At 39.0% G+C, this 20,236-nt stretch overlaps 1 non-coding gene across 1 annotated transcript; it reads right to left on the minus strand.

The window, feature by feature from the left end:
* Positions 1-2,937: 2,937 nt before the first annotated feature.
* Positions 2,938-3,100, minus strand: LOC127492891 (U1 spliceosomal RNA). The gene has a single exon (XR_007922719.1). It is a non-coding gene; the product is annotated as a U1 spliceosomal RNA (small nuclear RNA).
* Between the last annotated feature and the right edge of the window lie 17,136 nt (positions 3,101-20,236).

Raw genomic sequence — 20,236 nt, forward strand, 5'->3', positions numbered from 1 at the left:
TTAACTAGGAAACTGGAAGCAGAAAGAAGAGTGGAGATTCCCAGATATTTTCTGTTTTCTCTTCATCACCTCCAATCAAATGGTCACTGTGTTGTGATTCTTCATCTTCATTTTGGCTTTCTCATTTCTGTTCCCCTTTCATAACTCTCAGATTCATCTGTTCAGAATCATCAGTATCCTCAGCTTGCTCAATGGCTGCATGCTCAACCCAAGACCTCTTGCTGTCTCCATTTCACTCTCCTTCTTCTTTGTGTCTCACGTCCGCCATTTCTAATGAGCCCTACGATCTAATGTGGGCACTTTATTGCCATCGAGCACCACAGTGTTCTTCAGTTGGAATCACTAACTCAAGACATTCTCCTTGAGAAGTGGAAATGTTGGCCTCAGTGGTGGCTTCAATAGATCCAGTAAGGGTAGCCAACAAAGTGACCATCTGAGACCCAAATGGTGGTGGTGAAAATCACTTTGTAGGAACATGAGAATCAATTACTCCTAAATCTACATTACTGTAAATATTCAGATGTGCATGAATGTAGAAAACTATAAAGGATTCATTGGGTTTTTAATTTTTTTTTACTACCAAGCTAGACCCTTAAGACCTCTTTATTATCTTAGACTCCCACCTGAATAAGTTACTAAACAGATAGAGTGAGTTACCAAGAGTGAATTAGAGGCAGATATATTTTGGCCTAATGTATTTCTACAATGTGCATGTCTCTGAATCAAGACCAATGTCAATTATCTAACCAAGAATCCTTCCTAATCGCTGAAAATTTTATTGCTAAATTATAATTGTACTTCACCATGATTGCAAGTCTTTATATTATAATTACATATAAACTTTAAAAACTTTTATATATCAACTTTAAAACATTGTTTTTGCTTATTTGTTTAAAAGAAAGATGGAGATAGATGGACAAATCCCTCAGCTACTGATTTATTTACAGTATGCCCACAGCAGCTAGGAATGGATGGACCAGGCTAAAGCAGGAGCCAGGAACTCAATCCAGGTCCATCATGTGGGTGGTAGAAATATAAATAGCACCAAATACGGGATGTGATCATGACAATAGTATCATTCCTGCTGTACCCAAAACGCACCCTTATACTCCTCCATTTTAAAACTTCTGTATTTACTAACATGAGGTGGTTGCATCTTCTAGTAGAAAGAGACCTACCTAAGCTGCCAGAAACACTTATTATGTTAAATACTCTGATTTAATGATTATCTGTGCAATATAAAATTGAAAACTGTTTTAAATATTTTATACAGCAGTTATGAGGGATTAATAATCATATAAGAAGTTTCTATAAGTTTTAGTCATAGCTTATATATCTATAGGCTCTATATATGCATGTTTTAGTTTCTATAAATTTAGTTATTCACAATAAAACTGTTAAGCATGCAGCCATCAGACACAAAACACTGAATTTTTTTTAAACAATTATTTATTTGAAAGACAGATTTACAGGAAAAGAGAGGGAAAGACAGATAGAGAAGTCTTTCATCTGCTGATTCACTCTCCAAATGGCTTCAATGGCCAAGATTGGGACAGGCCAAAGCCAGGAACCAGGAGCTTCTTCCAAGTCTCCCACGTGGAAGCAGGGGCCCACACACATGGACCATCTTCTGCTGCTTTCCCAGGCCATTAGCAGGGAGCTGGATAGGAAGTAGAGCAGTCAGGACAGGAACAGGTGCCCATATGGGATGCTGGCTACAGCTTTACCTGCTATGCCTCAGTGCTGGCCCCACACTGATGTATTTTGAAAAAAAGAATAGGCTTTGTTTCTTTCCAAATCTATGAAAGGGAGAATGAGGACGTAAATTTTATTAAGCACTGTATTTATTTTCTGTTGCTTTGCAACAAGTTACCACTATTTTAGTAGTTTTAAACAACACTTATTTACTTTTCATGTTATTTGGCTATCCAGGTTGGTGCAGTCAGAATCTGTGTTCAGGGTCACACAAGATGGAAGCTTTGGGGGAAGAATACACTCCTGAGTTCATTAGGGTTGACAGCCAGGCTCGGCTCTTGTGGTTTCGGGATGAAGACCTATTCCCCTGCTGTTTGGTGGCTGGAAGCCATTCTCACCTCACAGAGGATGCTGCATTCATTTTCCTCTGGCTTAAGCCATCTCTCAAGCTATGAGCATGATTCAAACTGTTGCCATATTTAGCATCTATGATTTTTGTTTTTTCTATCAGCTAGGAAAAATTCTTCATTTTTAAAAGAGGCCAGCACGTGTCCTAGCTGTTGGCATGCTTGTGTCTCATGTTGCAGTCTCTGAGTTTGATACCGGCTCCAGCTCCTGATGCCATCTGCCTGCTAGTGCAGACCTGAGTGGCTAGGGTGAAGTAGTGGAGTGAGTGGATTCCTAACAACAAAATAGGGTGTTAGGATTCAGTTCCCGGCTCCCAGCTTCACCCCAATCCTCCCTGCTACCCTCAGTAACTATGAGCATTTGAGGGGTGGAACAGTAGAATTCAGCACTCTCTCTGTCTCTCCCTGCCTCTCAAATAGATAGAAACATACATAATTAAAATAACTCACTGAACTAGGTTAGACCATCTGGATAAACTTCCTGTTTAGATGTCCATGGATTTACATCTACAAGATGCCTCTACAGCATTATTATTAATACAATCGATTTTGTATTTTCTTCAATAAATGCATATCTAGAATCCTGGAGGACGGGTTAGTTAGAAATTATCCTGCCATTATTATTTACTATTATATGCATATCTGAATCCTTAAAAACAGATGTTCATAAGCTAAATATTGTAATTCCCTTTAGTAAAATAAAATTGAGTTTTATTGAGGATTTTTTTCACTGAGATCAGTCTATTTAGCTGAATCTGAATTTAGTCCCAAGTGTGTGAATGAGTATCTCTCTCTCTCTCTCTCTCTCTTTCTTTCTTTCTTTCTTTTTCTTTTTCAGGGGAGAGCGTGCATGCAGTCCCCCACTACCACAAATTCTGCAGTCGAGTTTCCCGCATGTGGGGAAATCGCAGGGGTCAGCACAGCCACAGTGCAATGGCCAGGCCTCGCCCTTGGAGAACCACCTGCCTGATCATGGTGTTTCCCTGCCAGGTAATTATGTGAATGAGTATCTTAAACACAGTAAGTCTCTAAGTCAAAAGATATTGGCAAATGAACATAGGTGTGTGAGAGATAGAAAATGGAGAAGTTTTTAGTCATGTGCATAGAATAATAGAATAACCATATTAAAAGTGACTTTTTATAAAAGATTTTATTTATTTATTTGAGGGGAAGAATTAGAGAGAGAGAGAGAGAGAGAGAGAAAGAGAGACGGAGAGAAGTCTTCCATCCACTGGCTCACTCCCCAAATGGCTGCAATGGCTGGAGCTGAGCCAATCCAAATCCAGGAGCCAAGAGCTTCTTCTGGGTCTCCAACACAAGTAGAGGGGCCCCAGGCACCACTGTGCCATCTTCCACTGCTTTTCCAGGCAATAAGCAGAGAGCTGGATCGGAAGAATAGCAGCCGGGACAAGAACTGTCGCCCATATGGGATGCTGACGCCACAGGCAGAGGCTTAGCCTGCTATGCTGCAGTGTCAGTTCTAAAAGTGACTAATTCTAACAAATATATTTCTAATAGAAAAGTAAGGAAACAAGATTCTTAGGACATTCCTTCTCTTAGATCTTTCTATTGCCTGCCAGTTGTGTAACATGATAGGTCTTTCTAAAACACTTATGCCTTGTTTCTAAATCTTCTACTTTTCTTTCATAATTGTGGTTTCTCTCCATGGATTTTATGTTATACAGGACTAGTTTCAATTTACTGGCTTGTGGGATTATCAGATTTCAAGCACCCAGTCAGTTTTAGAAGATTAGAAATTTAAGCTTCTTAATGTGTTTCCTGAAAAAGCTTTTCTTAGTGGGAAGCTCAGGAATCTGTTTTAGGTAGTTTTATGAATATATGACCTTTAGATTTTTCTCATGTATATTGGTTCATTTGTGTTTCCTTATCTACCGTCTGATACACTTAAAAAATTTTAAAGATAGATCAAATCTAGCAAGATGATCGAGTAACTGCCTTGATATTTGATCTCTCTTCTTACAGATAGCACATTGAGTTGAAAAATTCATGCACACACATGAATTCAGAAAATGGTAGGAGAGACCGAGATTTACTAACTTTAATTCTTTTTCTCTAATATTAGTGTTTAACTGATTTTATTAATTTGTGTGGGGAGCAACTCGGACTAGACTAAGTTACTGGAATTAAGACTTATTCTATGCATCTGCTCTCCCACAATATGGCGCTGAGAAGGGAGAAACAGCTTCTACACAGCTGCCTCCAGTTCAACCAACAAACTGTAGGACCTGCTCCTGATTGGAGGAGAGCAGCGTACTCGGCGTGTGGGTAGCAGAGTTGGGATTGGTGGAAGAGGACTATAAAGGAGGAGAGAGACAACATGCACCAGGAACATCTAAGGGGAACATCTATCTGAAGGAACACCTGTGCAGCCCCCGAGAGAGCCGGCCGGCGGTGTGCCGCTCCCCCGCGGAAGTGGGGAAAGTGGCTAGGGGGAACCGCCCTTCCACGGAGGTGGAAGGGTCGGTAGCCAACCCGGGAAGAACCAGCAGCAAACCCGGGGAGGGCCGAGCAGACGAAAGAACAGCGCAGGGTCCTGTGTCGTTCCTCCACGAAGACGGGGAGCAACAATTTGATCAAAATTTTAGTCCTTTTATTGTTCCTTTTGTTTTTTGTATGTGTATGTGCCATTTTTCTGTTTGCTTTCATGTCTCTTTGTGATCTAAGAGATCAGTACCATAAAATTCACTCTATGACTCAGTGAATTCATACTGTTAAGGAATCATTATCACAATCTGGTTTTATAACAAAGTGCTTTAAAAATTGTGGGAATATGGAATTAAAAGATAAGTTTATTTTGGTGAAAAAATGTTGAGATAACTGTATAGTTTTTTTTAAATTTTTAAAATTTATTTGTTTGAAAAGTAGAGTTACAGTGAGGCAGAAAGAGAGAGAGAGTTCTTCCATCTGCTGGTTCACTCCCCAAAGGGTTGTAATGTAAATTGATGATCCGAAACCAGGAGCCAGGAGCTTTTTCTGGGTTTCCCTCGTGGGTACAGGGGCCCAAGGACTTGGAGCATTTTCTGCTACTTTCCCAGATACATTAGCAGGAAGCAGGATTGGAAGTGGAGGAGCCAGGAGTTGAACCAGTGCCCATATGGGACACCCTCAGCCGGTATGCCACAGCACCAGGTATCTATTTCATATCATTAATCTACCCATATGATATTTATCATACACCCACACAATATGCACATGTGCACCCACACACACACACACACACACACATATATATATAAACACATGTTTATCTTTTCTAGAATTTTAATATACATGAAATAATGGAATAATAGTGATTGATTTAAAGTTTTAATGTGGCATGTTTTTGAAATGTATCATATCATTAGATACAAAAATATTAATAGCTTGTTTCCTTTTATTGCTAAGTAGTATACATTTGCTTTGATAAAATACACTTTGTTTATCCATTTGTCAGTTGATGTTATCTAAATATTCCCAAACTGTGGTATTAAGAATAATGCTGCTATGAACATTAGCTACAAATAAATTTGAGTAGATATTAGTGAGTAGAATTCTGGATTGCATTCAAATACATATTTAATGGTTTTAAGAAATTATCACACTGTTTCTCCAAATGGTGAAAGCAGTGTAAGAGAGTTATGGTCTCTTCACTTTCTCTCCAGCTGAGGACTTCGGTGTCTGCTTCATGAGTGGAATATTCAGACATGTGGAAGCATTTACATCCTCATTTAACTGATCAAGGATCAAGAGGCCCTGAATAGGGAAAATTAATGCAATTCCTATCAAAAATGATTGCTAAATTCATTTATAAATGTAAAAAGTAAGCAGTGTATGAATGTTTACAATTCTGCTTCAATTAGGGCTGTAAATGATAAAATTATCACACTTAAACAAAGTAGAAGTTTCTTTGCCTGGTGTGTATTCAAGAAGTCGGTGAGTTAGGGAAATAGGTGTAGGGTCTCGTTTTTATCATTGAGTTTTGCACACAGCTTCCATTTGAGTTCTGGGATAGCTCTCTGGCTCACCTAACAAGGAAGAGAAAAGGAGAAAAGAGTTCTTTCATTTTGCTCTTTAAGGACACGTTTTCCTCACCAATTCTACTAAAATTTCCTGACCAGAAATTAACCACATAATCACATATAACTAGAGAACTGTTTGAAATTGTGAGTTCTCCCCCATCAATAAGTGCAGCCACTTATTTACAACGTAATTGAGGATCTTATTAGGAAGAAGAAAAAAAGAAATACTGAGGCACAACAAGAGCTTCTACTACAGTAGTGATCTCAAAATTTCAGCATTTAAGCTTTATCCTTTATTGGATTAATCTAAACTGAAAATGATACTGAGTAGTTCATGGTATGTAAGGACATTAAAATGTTGGCTATGCACTTTTTTCTTTGGCATGTTCTGTATTTAACTTTTAATTCATCACAGTATCTTTGTATATCTTACTTCTGATATGTAACACAGAGGGGGTTATAATACTCCAACAAGAGTAAATTGGTTTCCATTTCAACCTGCATTGCTAACTTAGTCATATAAAATGTTTTTAAAATGCCAATTATGTCCTGAATGAAGTAGTTACTTCCTGGTGGTTCTAGTAAGTTATCTTCACAAAAATCAAGAAGGTTTGCATTCTTTGAATTAAGATTACTTCTTCAGCCTGTGTGCTCCAGAACTCCTAAGGCAATCATCTTCAAAGGCTTTTCTCTGCCGGCTGGTTGTCTGCACAGCATTTTATAGAGCCTGTGCTCATTCATTCTACATGGACCTAAGAAAGTTCTTTCTGCAATTACCAGGCGCATAGCAGCCTGAGGTCAGGCAGTGGCTTTCTATTTTAAACCTACTGGAAGTTAAATTTTCACTTAACAACATATCACACAGCTGCAAACTTAATCTGAAACCGAGTGTGCTATCACCAAGAGAAGGGAAATAAATTACTTTCTAAAGAAATCGCCAGAACAAAGCATATTTATAGCAGAAGAGAAATAATAATAATCATCCTATATCACTAATGAAACATTCACAATAAAATTTAAATCTCTTAATTTTCTGGACCTTTGTTAGAATGATTTCTAATTTTGGTCAATTTCTTAACAAAGCAACCTGCATCAATTTATTGTAAATTATGTGGTTCTCAGTCAAATTCTATTTTATTAAATTCTTATTATAAAACAATAAAACTAATGTATATGTTGTATGTAAAATGATAAATTCACTTTTGATACAGCAGTATATGTCCTTAACACAAAAATATTTACTTCATTTAAGGCATATTAGTACATTTTTTAAAACAGTATTTATTTATTTGAAAGAATAACAGAGTGAGATGGAAAGATAGAAAAAGAGAAAGAGACCTTCCTTTGCTGGTTCGCTCATCAAGGGGTTGTAATGGCAAACACTAGCCCAGGCTGAAGCCAGAATCCCATAACCATCCAGGTCTCCTATGTGGGTTGCAGAGTCCCAAGTCCTTGGGTATCTCTTGCTGGTTTCCCCAGGCACATTAGTAAAGAGTTGGATCATAAGAAGAGCAGGTGGGATTCAGACCAGAGATCCAGTGTGGATGCCAGCATTGCAAGTGGTAGCACAATGCACTGCACCACAATGCCAGCACCTCGGTTCATTTTCTTAGGATGACAAATTCAGAGGTTATTTCCATGTACAGTCTGCATATTAAGTGATCAAATAATAATTCCTAAACAAAGAGCAAACTAATGAAAAGCACATTAAAATTCCTCGATATTTAGGTAAGACATACTCAGCAGTGGTAACTGGTTATTGATTTTAGTGCTGGGGCTGGCACTGTGGTGTAGTAGGCTAAGCCTCTGCCTGCAGCACTGGCATCCCAGATGGGTGCCAGTTTGTGTCCTGGCTGCTCCTCTTCTGATCTAGCTCTCTGCTATGACCCGGAAAAGCAGTGAAACATGGCCCAAGTGCTTGGGCTCCTGTACCTGTGTGGGAGATCCAGAAGAAGCTCTAGGCTCCTGGCTTTGGATCAGCTCAGCTCCAGCCACTGCGGCCATTTGGAGAGTGAACCAGTGGATAGAAGACTTTTGTCTGTTTCTCCCTCTCTCGGCCTGTAACTCTACCCCTCAAATAAGTAAATAAATCCTTTTTTAAAAAAAATCATGAGAGAAAAATAAATAAATGAAATGCAAAGAAAATTTAGTGCTAACATATCCTTGATTTTTATTAGCAACAAATATAATAATTACAAAAATTCTAATGTCACTTAATTCTGTATTTTTGCATATACAACACAATTTCTTTTTGAAATTATTTACTTATTTTATTGTTTATTTGAATGACAGAGTGACAGAAAGACAGACAGAACTGCTAGTTTGTCCCCGAAATGGCTGCAACAGCTGGCAAGTTGGGCAAGCTGAAGCAAGAAATCAGAATCTCCATCCAGATATCTCACATGAGTGGTGGGGATTCAAGTACTCGAGGCATCTTCTGCTGCTTCCCAGGTACATTAGCAGGGCACTGGATACAAAGCAGAGTAGCATGGACTCTGACTGGCACTCCAATGTGGGATGCCAGTGTCCTGGCAGTCACTTAACCTGCTATACCTCCCCACCCCACAATATAGAGTCTTTAGCCATTCACCAGCTCTTTTGCTAATATAAATATTTCCAAAGTGTTTTTATAAGCCTCAACTTTAGAAAAATCAGTGACATATAGAAATAATTTATTCTGCTGGTGTTTCACACTTGTTTTTCTTTTAAAATAAAAATGACATCAGGGCCGGCGCTGTGGCACAGTGGGTTAATGCCCTGGCCTGAAGAGCCAGCATCCCATGTAGGCGCCAGTTTGAGTCCCAGTTGCTCCACTTCCTTTCTAGCTCTCTGCTATGGCCTGGGAAAGCAGTGGAAGATGGCTCAAGTCCTTAGGCCCCTACACCCACGTGGGAGACCTGGAAGAAGCTCCTGGCTCCTGGCTTCGGATTGGCGCAGCTCCAGTCATTATCTGGGTGGTGAACCAACAGGTGGAAGACCTCTTTCTCTCTCTGTCTCTACCTCTCTCTGTAACTCTGTCTTTCAAATAAAAATAAATAAATAAAAATGATATTAAATAATCAGATGAAGTCTTTTAACATGGCCAGGATGAGAAAGATAAAGTCTTATTTTTCATATTAATTTTTATTAGGAATGCAAAGTAATGAGTGGCCTTCAGGGACTCACAGTATGGAAAATTCCATGTTTCTCCATCCAGAGTGCAGCTGGGACATAGGGCAGTCAATGAGAAAGAAAGAACAGTTGATGGAGTTGCAAGGAGAACATCAACAAAAGGGACCCAAGTGATCTTGGGAAAAAGAGTTGGAAAAAAGAGCAGAGAAAGAAGAATGTATTCCAGGCAACCATCTACAGTGACTTCTGTAAGACCTAGTGGGAAAGAACAAAACAGTAATCTGCACTGGACAATTTTTACACTCAACCCCACCTAATGAGATTTCTGCCAATATTTGAATATCTTATTAAATACTATATCATCATTAAGAATTATGCAAAAATGTTTTCATACCAGAGAATATTGAGTACTGAACAATAACTAGTTGCATTGGAATTAAATCCTTGGGATTTTCCAAGTCAGGTAAATCTGAAGCAAATGATACTGAGCATGTTAAGTGGCATACTCACAGCAATGATACTTATACTATTGCTCTCTCAAAAGAGTGGTATGTTGGAGACAAGAAATCTCTTGTACAATACATAGGAGGAAGTGATCTATACAGGGCTCTTCACGTGCCTAAATTGTCCAACACTCTATTGCTGAGTTGGTTTCGTAATTCTTTCTGGAATGGAGCAGTGTTTAGCTCTTTCCAAGAGCCCTGGGTACTGAGGACACCCAAACAAGAGGACCTGAAAACAGTGAATAACAAGGAAGGTAGCCCGAGTCAAACACTTTCCACATATTTAAATCATTTTTTTTTTCTTATTGTTGTGGGATGGGCATTGTGGTGCAATGTGTAAACCCACCACTTGAAACACTGGCCTTCTATATTGAGTGTTGATTTGATCCCAGGTACTCTGCTGCTGATCCATCTTCCTGCTAATGCCCTAGGAGGGAAGTAGATGATAATTCAAATATTCAAGTACCCACATGGGAGACTGGATAGAGTACTGGGCTTCTTGTTTTTGCTTGACCCAATCCAGGCTGTTGCTGGATTTTGGGGAGTAAATCAGGATATAGATTTATCTCTCTCTCTCTCTCTTTCTCCTCCTGTTTCTTTCTCTGTGTTTTACTCTTTCAAATGAATAAATAAATAAATAAATAATTTTAAACATTTATTTATTTATTGGAAAGGCAGTTACGGAGAGGCAGAGGTAGAGGCAGAGAGATTTTCCATCCGTTGTTTCACTCCCCAAATGGCCGCAATGGCTGGAGCTGGGCCATCTGAAGCCAGGTGCCAGGAGCTTCTTCTGAGTCTCCCATGTTGGTATAGGACCCAAAGACATTGGCCATCTTCTGCTTTCCCAAGCCATAGCAGAGAGCTGGATCAGAAGTAAAGCAGTCAGGACTTGAACCAGTGCCATATGGGATGTCAACACTTCAGGCGTGGCTTTACCCTCTACACCATAGTGTCAGCCCCTAAGTAAATAAAATAATTTTCAAAGAAGATTTTTCTGGTAAATATATAGCCTACATTAGAAAATAAAGATAATCACTTATGGACTGAGTGATGACAAATATCTATGTAGAAATCTGAGTAAAGCAAGTGTATTATAAAAAGACATGATATTTGATTGAAAATTCTAAATGAGAAAGATAATAGAATGAAAGGAACCAGGTGCAAGTCAAAGCATCCATATTATAGTGAAATTGCTGGACAGAAGGAAATTCATAATTATTATCAAAAATGAATTAGAGTGAAGAATAAGATGTACAGTAGCAGTAATGACAATGGCAATCTGGAACTTTTAAACTCATTAAAGTGGTCCAAACACACTGTTTAGCAATACCTGTAACACCTCATCACGATCATGGAAGTTACAGAAATGATTGTACTCTGAAAAAATGCTAAACTTGCTTACAACAGAGTTTTAAAGACATTATTGTAATAATGAGGTAGATGATCTATTTGTAACAGAGCCTATCCTCTGTCAGACCTTATCCCATTATTATCCAGACTAGACAGAGAACAAAACTGAGCTAATAGGCTCTCAAACAAGACTATGACAATACACAACAGCAGAGTCTGGAGTCCCTGTGTAGGTTTTCTGATCCACCTAGGAGATGTAGGTGTCCTTTTTTACCTTCTCACTGGTGCCTTCATACAATTTTCCTTGCCTTCCTCCAACCTCATCTCTTAAATCTTGATCTCCATTCTAACTTACTTACTCATTCTCTATACTCACTCATTGCCAACAACAGCAATGGCAATGCAATTTGAATTTCAACCATATCTTTTGTCCCTACTTCTTCCATAGAAATCACATAATGTGTGTTGATACAAAGTAGAAAGCACAAGAAATCTTATTAATCCTGTTAATCTTAAACTCCAAGAGGTTCTCACATAGTTGACCTTAAATAACAACAGGAAAACACAATATCCTCAATGATTTTCCTTCATATTGGTGTCAAGATTCATGTGCTAGAAAATCATATTTTTAAGGGAAGACTACATACTCAAATGCATTGTCACCTGAGAGTGCTCTTCAATATAAGGATAAAAGTTATAGTATCTAGTGAATAGGATATGATAGCTACTTAACTGATTTTTCATTTCTTAATAGAATTGGTAGTTAAATATCATGAAGACTCCACACTGGAGATTGTAAGCAAAGGTGCTAACATTAAAGACACTCTCCATCCATTTTAACTATGCAGCATATTGAACTGATCCAACAAGGCACATTTTATTGCACATCACTGTTTTGACAGTATAACATATTAATTTATTTTAATTAGAAAGGTGATGTTACAGAAATATATTTTCAGAGTTATTTCTAGTTGGATATATTCATCTTTCCTAAGGAAAATTATCTATATTGTTAAAGATTCAGAATATCTTGTACTGATTCAACTATGTGCATATGATTGTAACTATATAAAATAATGCATTGTAATTAATATTTCTAAAGATTTATTTATTTGAAGGGCAGAGTTACAGAGATAGAGATAGATAGATAGATAGATAGATAGATAGATCTTCCATCCACTAGTTAACTCCCTAATTGGCTGTAACAACCAGAGTTGGGCCAATTCAAAGCAAGAGGCCAGGAGCTCCTCTAGCATTTGAGCCATATTCTGCTGCTTTCCCAGACAGATTAGCAGAGATTGCTAGTAGATAGATTAGTGCAGAGATTGGAAGTGGAGTAACTGGACCTTGAACCCACACCTATATGGGATGACAGAGCCATAGGCAGTGGCTATACCTACCTACCTACTATACCACAGCAGCAGCCCCAATCATAATTAATATTAAGCATGGATTTTTCTGTCTACTATCACTATTTGTGGAGGGATGGCAAAGACTATATTTTATTTAGTGTATTATTCCAGTTTCATAGAGCTAATTTCTGTTCAGCAGTCTTAAGAATCCTGTTTTAAAAATGGAGGTAGTGGAGTGGATATTGGCCTGGCAGTTAATACACCAGTTACAGTGCATATGACCCTTATTGGTTTGCAAGGGTTTGATTCCCAAGTCTGGCACCAAATTCCAGCTTCCTGTTAATAAGGCAGCAAGTGATAACTGAAGTAGTTGAGTCTCAGGTACCAACATGGAAGACTTAGATTGAGGTCCCCAACTCAGCTTCTGGTTTTGCTTCATAGCTGCTGTGGACATTAGAGGAATGAACTAGGTGATGGAATTTCACTCTCTACATCAGTCTCTAGCATCTCTAACCTACCTCTATCTCTGTCATCTCTATGTCTCTCTGCCTGTCAGGTAGAATTTTTTTTTTTAAAGTAGTGAATTTTTATCTTACTGATTAAAATACTGGGTTTGATCCCCAGCTCCAGCTCATGAATCCAACTTCCTACCAATGCAGACACTGAAAGTGGTGACTCAAGGATTCTTTCCATCCATTTGGAAGACCTTGATTACATTCTCAGTCCCCAGCTTTAATCTGGCTCAGTCTTGGCAATCCTGGGTTTTCGGGGAATGAAAAAGCAGGGGACAGCTCTCTTTCTCTCTGCCTCTCACATAAATGTTTTTTTAACTTCAAAAACATTAAAATCAGACAAAATTATTTTACTGCTTATTCTAGAAAAAAATTTAAACATTACATGGAATATAACTATAAATACTAATTTCTAAAATGTGTTATGATTTAAAGAAATATTATGTTGATGATTCCATTTGAGAAGTTGCTGGAAGTGCTAATGTGACTTCACATAAGGCTATACTTACAGGTAAGATTTATTACATAAAGTTTATAGCAGAGGGCCTACAGGAATACTATATACACAAAGATTAGTGAGGTCCGATGCAACATATTTTGTCCCCACATTCTGAAAATTGCAAGAAAACATTTCCTCTACAGCTGCAAAGTACCGGATCCCCTGAGAGGATCCTGCCCAGGAAAGCCCCCTTGAGTTTTGGAATCCATGGCTTCTAAAATGTATTCAGAATTAAACACCATATTAGTGATACAGTAAGTAAAGGCATTTAACAGGAGTGTGTATGAACGCAATTTTTAAGGTAACCAACAAATGAGTAATAATGTTCTTTGCAAAACATACAAAACATTTCTTCCACTTTGACTACGACCTTGTCTAAATATGATCAGAATCAGTGAACTCAAAAGGCTTCCATAGCCTTGGCAACTCATGACAAGAGTCTAGGGTGATTACTGATGCCATAAACAAGAGTGTCAGTTTCTTAAGTCAACAACAGGAGTCACTGTGCACTTACTCCTCATGTAGGATCTCTGTCCTTAATGTGCTGTACATTGTGATTTAATGCTATAACTAGTACTCAAACAGTATTTTTCACTTTGTGTTTCTATGTGGGTGCAAACTGTTGAAACCTTTACTTAATATATGCTAAACTGATCTTCTGTATATAAAGAGAATAGAAAATGAATCTTGATGTGAATGGAAGGGGAGAGGGAGTGGGAGAGGGAGGGTTGTGGGTGGGAGGGAAGTTATGGGGGGGGGGAAGCCATTGTAATCCATAAGCTGTACTTTGGAAATTTATATTCATTAAATAAAAGTTAAAAAATTAAAGTTTGAAGAGCTTTGAAACCAAGTACATAATCTTGGATTATAATTATCTCCTTCATGTTAGGGAGAAATAATTATATTGTCATGTTCTAAATGTTTATTTTTATAGAGAGAACAGTCCACTGAAAATATCTTGCTACATTTCACTACATTTTGTAACTACTGTTAAAAAACCCAATGAGCTTTTATGTCTGGGGCATATCTGTCCCACATAACTTCTTTCAGTAACAGAAATTGTCTTTGTATAAGCCAATATTCTAAGGTGTACATATGTATTGGGCACTTGAAATCTAACTAATGTGATGGAGGAAAACTTAATTTTGACTTTATTTATTTTTCATAAATTTTAATTCAAATAGCCACATGCAATTAGTGGCTACCATAGGGATAGCAGAGGTTAAAAGTAATAATCATTGATAATCTGTCCAAAATCACATTATCTGGGAATCTGGCAGATGTTACCAGTGGCTGCCCATACACCCTGCCACTGTACTGCCACTGTGCTTTCTGAATTATCATGGCCTGCACATAGGCCAGAAGTTCAGGCAAGTTAATTTCCATGGGGAGCAACCCTCAATAATAACATAAGTGCACTGATGGAAAAAGAGTCCATCATCCTCTCTCTAGTGGGAAAACTCTGAAAGTATTGCAGAAGCTGGTTCCTAAGGTCTGCAGTGGGATTGAACTTCAGCTGCTCACTATGATAACTTATTTATTAACACACCTTGTTGACTTTCCTCCTTTTCTTCAATCAGTTCTCCACCAGTTGTTCCTGGAAACATTGCCCACATAAATCTTGGTTTGTGAGTTATTTTTTGATTACTTCTTTGTGTCTCCTTGCACACAAGGTCCTCCTTGCATATTACTCATTCATAGATTGGTGAGTCATCTCAGTATTTTCTTTGCCATTGCATCCTCATAGTTTGGTGTACTGCCTGAAAAATAATAATCAGCCAATAAATATTTGATGAGTGATCGTGCGAGTCAATAAATAAATGAAAGTATACATAATCAATTAAAAAGTAAAACATGAAGTTAGTCCCAGAAAAAATGATGAGTTTTATTCAGGTTTTAATTGTGTCTAGCTGATGGTAGTTTTGCTTTGTTCTTACATTACTCCGTTATCTGCTTTTAATATCATTGGTCTTGATGTCTATATTTTGTTACCAGTTTTTTAAATATGTTCTCTCTCAAGCACTTGTGCATACATTTGCTTTCTGGACTGTCTCACTTAACTTACTTCTGCCAGGATGTCCTCCTGTGACTTTATCTTCTGAGATGATTCTTTGTTTCTGTGTTGCCTTCTGATTGGTTCTTCCTGCAAGACCACTTTTGAATGTTAGGATCCTATAGACATCACATACTGAATCACTTTCCACTGTACTCCACAGTTTTAAGGGTGCATGATTCCCAACAAGCAGTTAAGGTGGTAACAGTGTTTCCTTCATTTTCAATTCTTTAGATTAAATAATTAATTTTTAAATTGTGAAATAATTTTGGAAAAATAAAGATACCCTTGAGGTATCCATGTCCCAAAAAGAAACAGATAATATATCCAAATTTGAACAATATGTTCAGGATATGTTTCAAGAGGCTTTCCCTTCTTAAAAAGTGGGTTGATTATAGGAGAATCTCCAGGAATGGTGCAGGACAGGACAACTAACCATAGCTTTCAGGTTGCATAGGCTCAGAGTCAAGGACAGAGAAAGATGATCAGACAGAAAGATGATCAGAAAGAAGGATTTTTTTTTTATTTTTAAAGATTTATTTTATGTATTTTGAAAGGCAGGGTTACAAAGAGAAAGAGAAAGAGAGAGAGAGAGGTTTTCCATCATCTGGTTCACTTCCCAAGTGGCTGCAATGGCTGGGTCTGGGCCCAGCCAATGTCAGGGCCAAGAGTTTCTTCTGGGTCTGCCACGCGGGTGCAGGGCCGAAGCATTTGGGCCATCCTCTGCTGCTTTCCCAGGCACATCAGCAGTAAGCTGGATCAGGAGTGGTGCAGTTGGGACTTGAACCAGTGCCAATGAGAGATGCCTGGTCTACAGGAGCAGCTTAACTTGATATGCCATAGCACTACCAAGAAAAAAAAATCTTGTAAGATTAGCTATACTGTGAGAAGACAATACATGTTGCTGAAGCAGCCTGATTTTCCTTGGGCATAGCCAGGGCCATCAACATTTTTCCTCCCTATTTCTCTTAGAAAGCCTAAGGTTCTTCACTGGCTGTGGTGGAATGAGAAGGCCATGCCAAGATGGCTGCTGGCAACGGAAACTACCTGGCAACAGGCTGTGATTGGATGGCTTTGGAAACTGCCTGGCAACAGGCTGTGATTGGTTATGGCATAGACCATCCCTTGACCAGATTGGCTGCCTCGGCTATTTAAGCTGCTGTACCAACTGAAATAAATGAGTCTGCAGGCTGCTCGCCTCTGGCCTGCTTTCACCCAACTCCCGGGGTCTGTGTGGTAACTCCGTGCCTGTTGCCCCCATCACGCTCCTGCTCTCAGAACGAATCCACAGCAACAACTGGCAAACCACATAAGGAGCCAGAGGACAGTTGATCTATTAATTGAATCTGTAGAGCTCACTCTTGTTAGGACAATGGGTAAGGAAAGGAAAGTTGCAGAGCATCTCTGGAAAGACAAATACACTCATCAGTAGAAAAGTCAGAATACATTGGCTCCTATCAAACAAATCCTACAGTTCTGGTTTCCCAAAAGCCATTAAATGAAAATGTTTTTTCTATAGCGTCTGAATATGGGGAAGTTAATATAATGCAACAGTGTGGTGAAATATCTTCTGATTCAATCACATTTAGGATATTATAGGGAAAACTCACAGAGGCAACCACTAATGACATATGCAGTGATGTGTACAAATACTGAAACTAAGTACTTATTTAAAGTTTAGAATCAAAATTGGATTAATAATTCTGGTTAGCCCACCAATGTAAAGAGCATTTGTTAAAGCATTAAGAAGGGCCAGACTGTACAGCAAGTTAAACCATGGCCTGCAGCTTTGGCATCCCATATGGGCACCAGTTCAAGTCCCAACTGCTTCCTATCCAGCTCCCTGCTAATGTGCCTTGGAAAGCCGCAGAGGATGACCCAAGTCTCTGGGTCCCTGCACTCCTGTGAGACACCTGGAAGAATCTCCTGGCTCCTGGGATGTGCTTGGGCCTGGCCCAGCCCCAGCTGTTGCAGCCATTTGAGAAGTAAGCCAGCTGATTAGGGATTCATCCTCTCTCTCTCTCTCTCTCTCTCTCTCTCTCCCCTCTCCCCTCTCCCCTCTCCCCCTCCCCTCTCCCCCCGCCCCGACTCCATATCTCTCTGTATCTCTGCCTTTCAAATAAATAAATAAATCTTTAAAAAAAAAAAAAAAAGAAAAAGAATCATCTGGATTTCTCCTGTCAAAGGTGGATCCATTCATTTTCTAAGCACTGTGTTCTGAATTTTTGGCAGAAAGTCTGCCACCAAGTTCTTTTGAGTTGAATTAAAAATAAATAAAAAGTACCTTAACAATTGAAAATAGAGAATAGTCTTATTAACCACTTTATGCTGCCACATTTGGTCATGCTCTAATCAAAATGATTTAGAAGACTGTGTAGTCCTCAATTTTAGTGTATCAAAATTAATATTTATGTCAATCAGGTTTTTGGATAGTCTATATACATGCTATGACATGTCCACTGCATACCCAGTGGATAATTGCAGTTATTTCTGTTATTGAACAGTAGGATAATGTAGAATTTGTGTACTGTTCAAGGAAGACAGACTGGAGTAATTATACCTTAATTACCTTAAAATAATCTTTAAGGTAATAAATCTAAGCATCATTTGTTGGGTTTGCATCACAACAAAAGTTTGGAGGAAATATTTTCTTTAGTATGGACACAACATTTGAACGGACTTCCTTGGACAGAAGATATAAATTATCCTTAACACAGAAAGCCGAAATGGTCAGGATTTCAGTCTTTCTTTGTCTGAAAAATATTCCAAATATTGTTGTTTTCTATGTATCAATCATTGGCCATCTTGCTTGACTCCATGTTTTTGATATTGTGAATAGTGTTGCAGGGAACAAGAAATGCACGTCTATCTTTTGCATGCTGATTCCAACCCATTTGAATATATCCCAAGAAGTGAGACAGATGGGTCACAAGATTGATCTATCAGTTTTTTGAGGAACTGCCATACTGTTCTCCATAATGGCTATACTTATTTGCTTTCTTACCAGCCTTGTACCAAGGTTCCCTTTTTTCTGCATCCTTGTCAGCATATGTTATTCTTATTTTTGACAATAGTCATGCATTAATTTATTTGAAAGGCACAATGAGAGAGAGAGAGAGAGAGAGAGAGAGAGAAAGGTTCATCCATCAGATGGTTCCCTCCCCAAGTGACTACAATAACTAAACTGGGCTGGGATGAAGACAAGATCCAGGAACTTCTTTGTGGTCTCCCACATGAGTGGTGGGGGCACAAGTATTTGAGGCATCTTCTTCTGCCTTCCTAGGCACATCAGTAGGAAGCTGGATCAGAAGCAAAGCAGCCAGGACTCTGCCTGACACTCCAATATGGGATGCTGGCATTGCAAACTGTGTCTTAATCCATTGCATCACAAGATACTGACACATACTAATTTCTTGCAGATTTCCTTGTTTGTGGTGGAAATTTGGGCTTTCTATGTACAATGTTATAAGATAAGCTTTTCTGCAACATCCTCTTGAGAAAAACTTAAGCAAATAAATTATTAGATTCTCTGCCCATGTTCCTGTGAGCCCCTCAAATCCTACACTCTTGGTTAGAAAGTAGTTCCTGAGATGTTTCTCTTGTCATTCTTGAGGGGAATGGGAGGAAGGTAACCACTTCCTGCTCAACACAGGAGTTGGCTTCCTTCAGGTTAAAGAAATGCTACTCTGCTGCTACAATTGCACATATTTCTTCACTTATATTTCTTTTTATTTATTTATTTATTTGACAGATAGTTAGATAGTGAGAGAGAGAGAGACAGAGAGAAAGGTCTTCCTTCTGTTGGTTCACCCCCTAAATGGCCGCTACAGCCTAAACTACACCGATCCGAAGCCAGGTGCCAGGTATTTTCTCCTGGTCTCCCATGCAGATGCAGGGGCCCAAGCACTTGGGCCATCTTCCACTGCCTAGAGAGCTGGACTGGAAGAAAGCAACCGGGACTAGAACCGGTGCCCATATTGGATGCTGGCGCGCTGCAGGTGGAGGATTAACCAAGTGAGCCATGATGCCGGACCTCTCCCCTTCTATTTCAATGTTAACTTGGAGCTCTTCAAGGGAGATCTAGACTTTATTATGAGAAGTCAATATGGGTGTTCCTTGACCCCTCAATCTTCTTCTGTTAATAATAGCTGAAAATAATCAAGTTTGTCTTCCACCCTCCTATTCTGGTGATAGCTGGGACACTCCCACTTCCAGTTCCCCTCCTGTTTGCAGTATGCACACAGTCTAGGCCATAATTCAGCCACTCACTTGTTGTTGGTCCCACAGTGTAAACTGGAGTTGCTCACCCATGGTGGCTTCCCTCCTGTTTCCCGATGATATGGAGCAGATTGGAGGGCACTGACATAAAGCCTTCTGACTTCTGAACTTTTTGTCGCCCTTCTCCTATGTTGATATGTCTCAATTGCTAAAAACCCTGAAAGGATTCTCCACTAAGTGAGAGGGATTTGTTTCAGGGCCAGTAGCCAATTTATGAAGTCTTCTGAAAATGTCCAGCGCACTGTCAAATATGAAGTAAGTGTTTAGAACTCCCTGACTCCTCTGGTCTTCAAGGTTCTAAGAAGTTTTACATGTGAGCATCTTTCAGATTCTCTAGGAAGGCAGCTGAGTTATCCAGTGGTTGCTACTGCATCTCTCTTATCTCAGTCCAGTTGCCTGCTTCTGCCAGGCTGTAGAGCAACATATTTTTGTAATGCATTAATCTTTGCAAGTCATT

The sequence above is a fragment of the Oryctolagus cuniculus genome, chromosome 14 (genome assembly GCF_964237555.1).
Source record: "Oryctolagus cuniculus chromosome 14, mOryCun1.1, whole genome shotgun sequence".
NCBI classification, from domain to species: Eukaryota; Metazoa; Chordata; class Mammalia; order Lagomorpha; family Leporidae; genus Oryctolagus; species Oryctolagus cuniculus.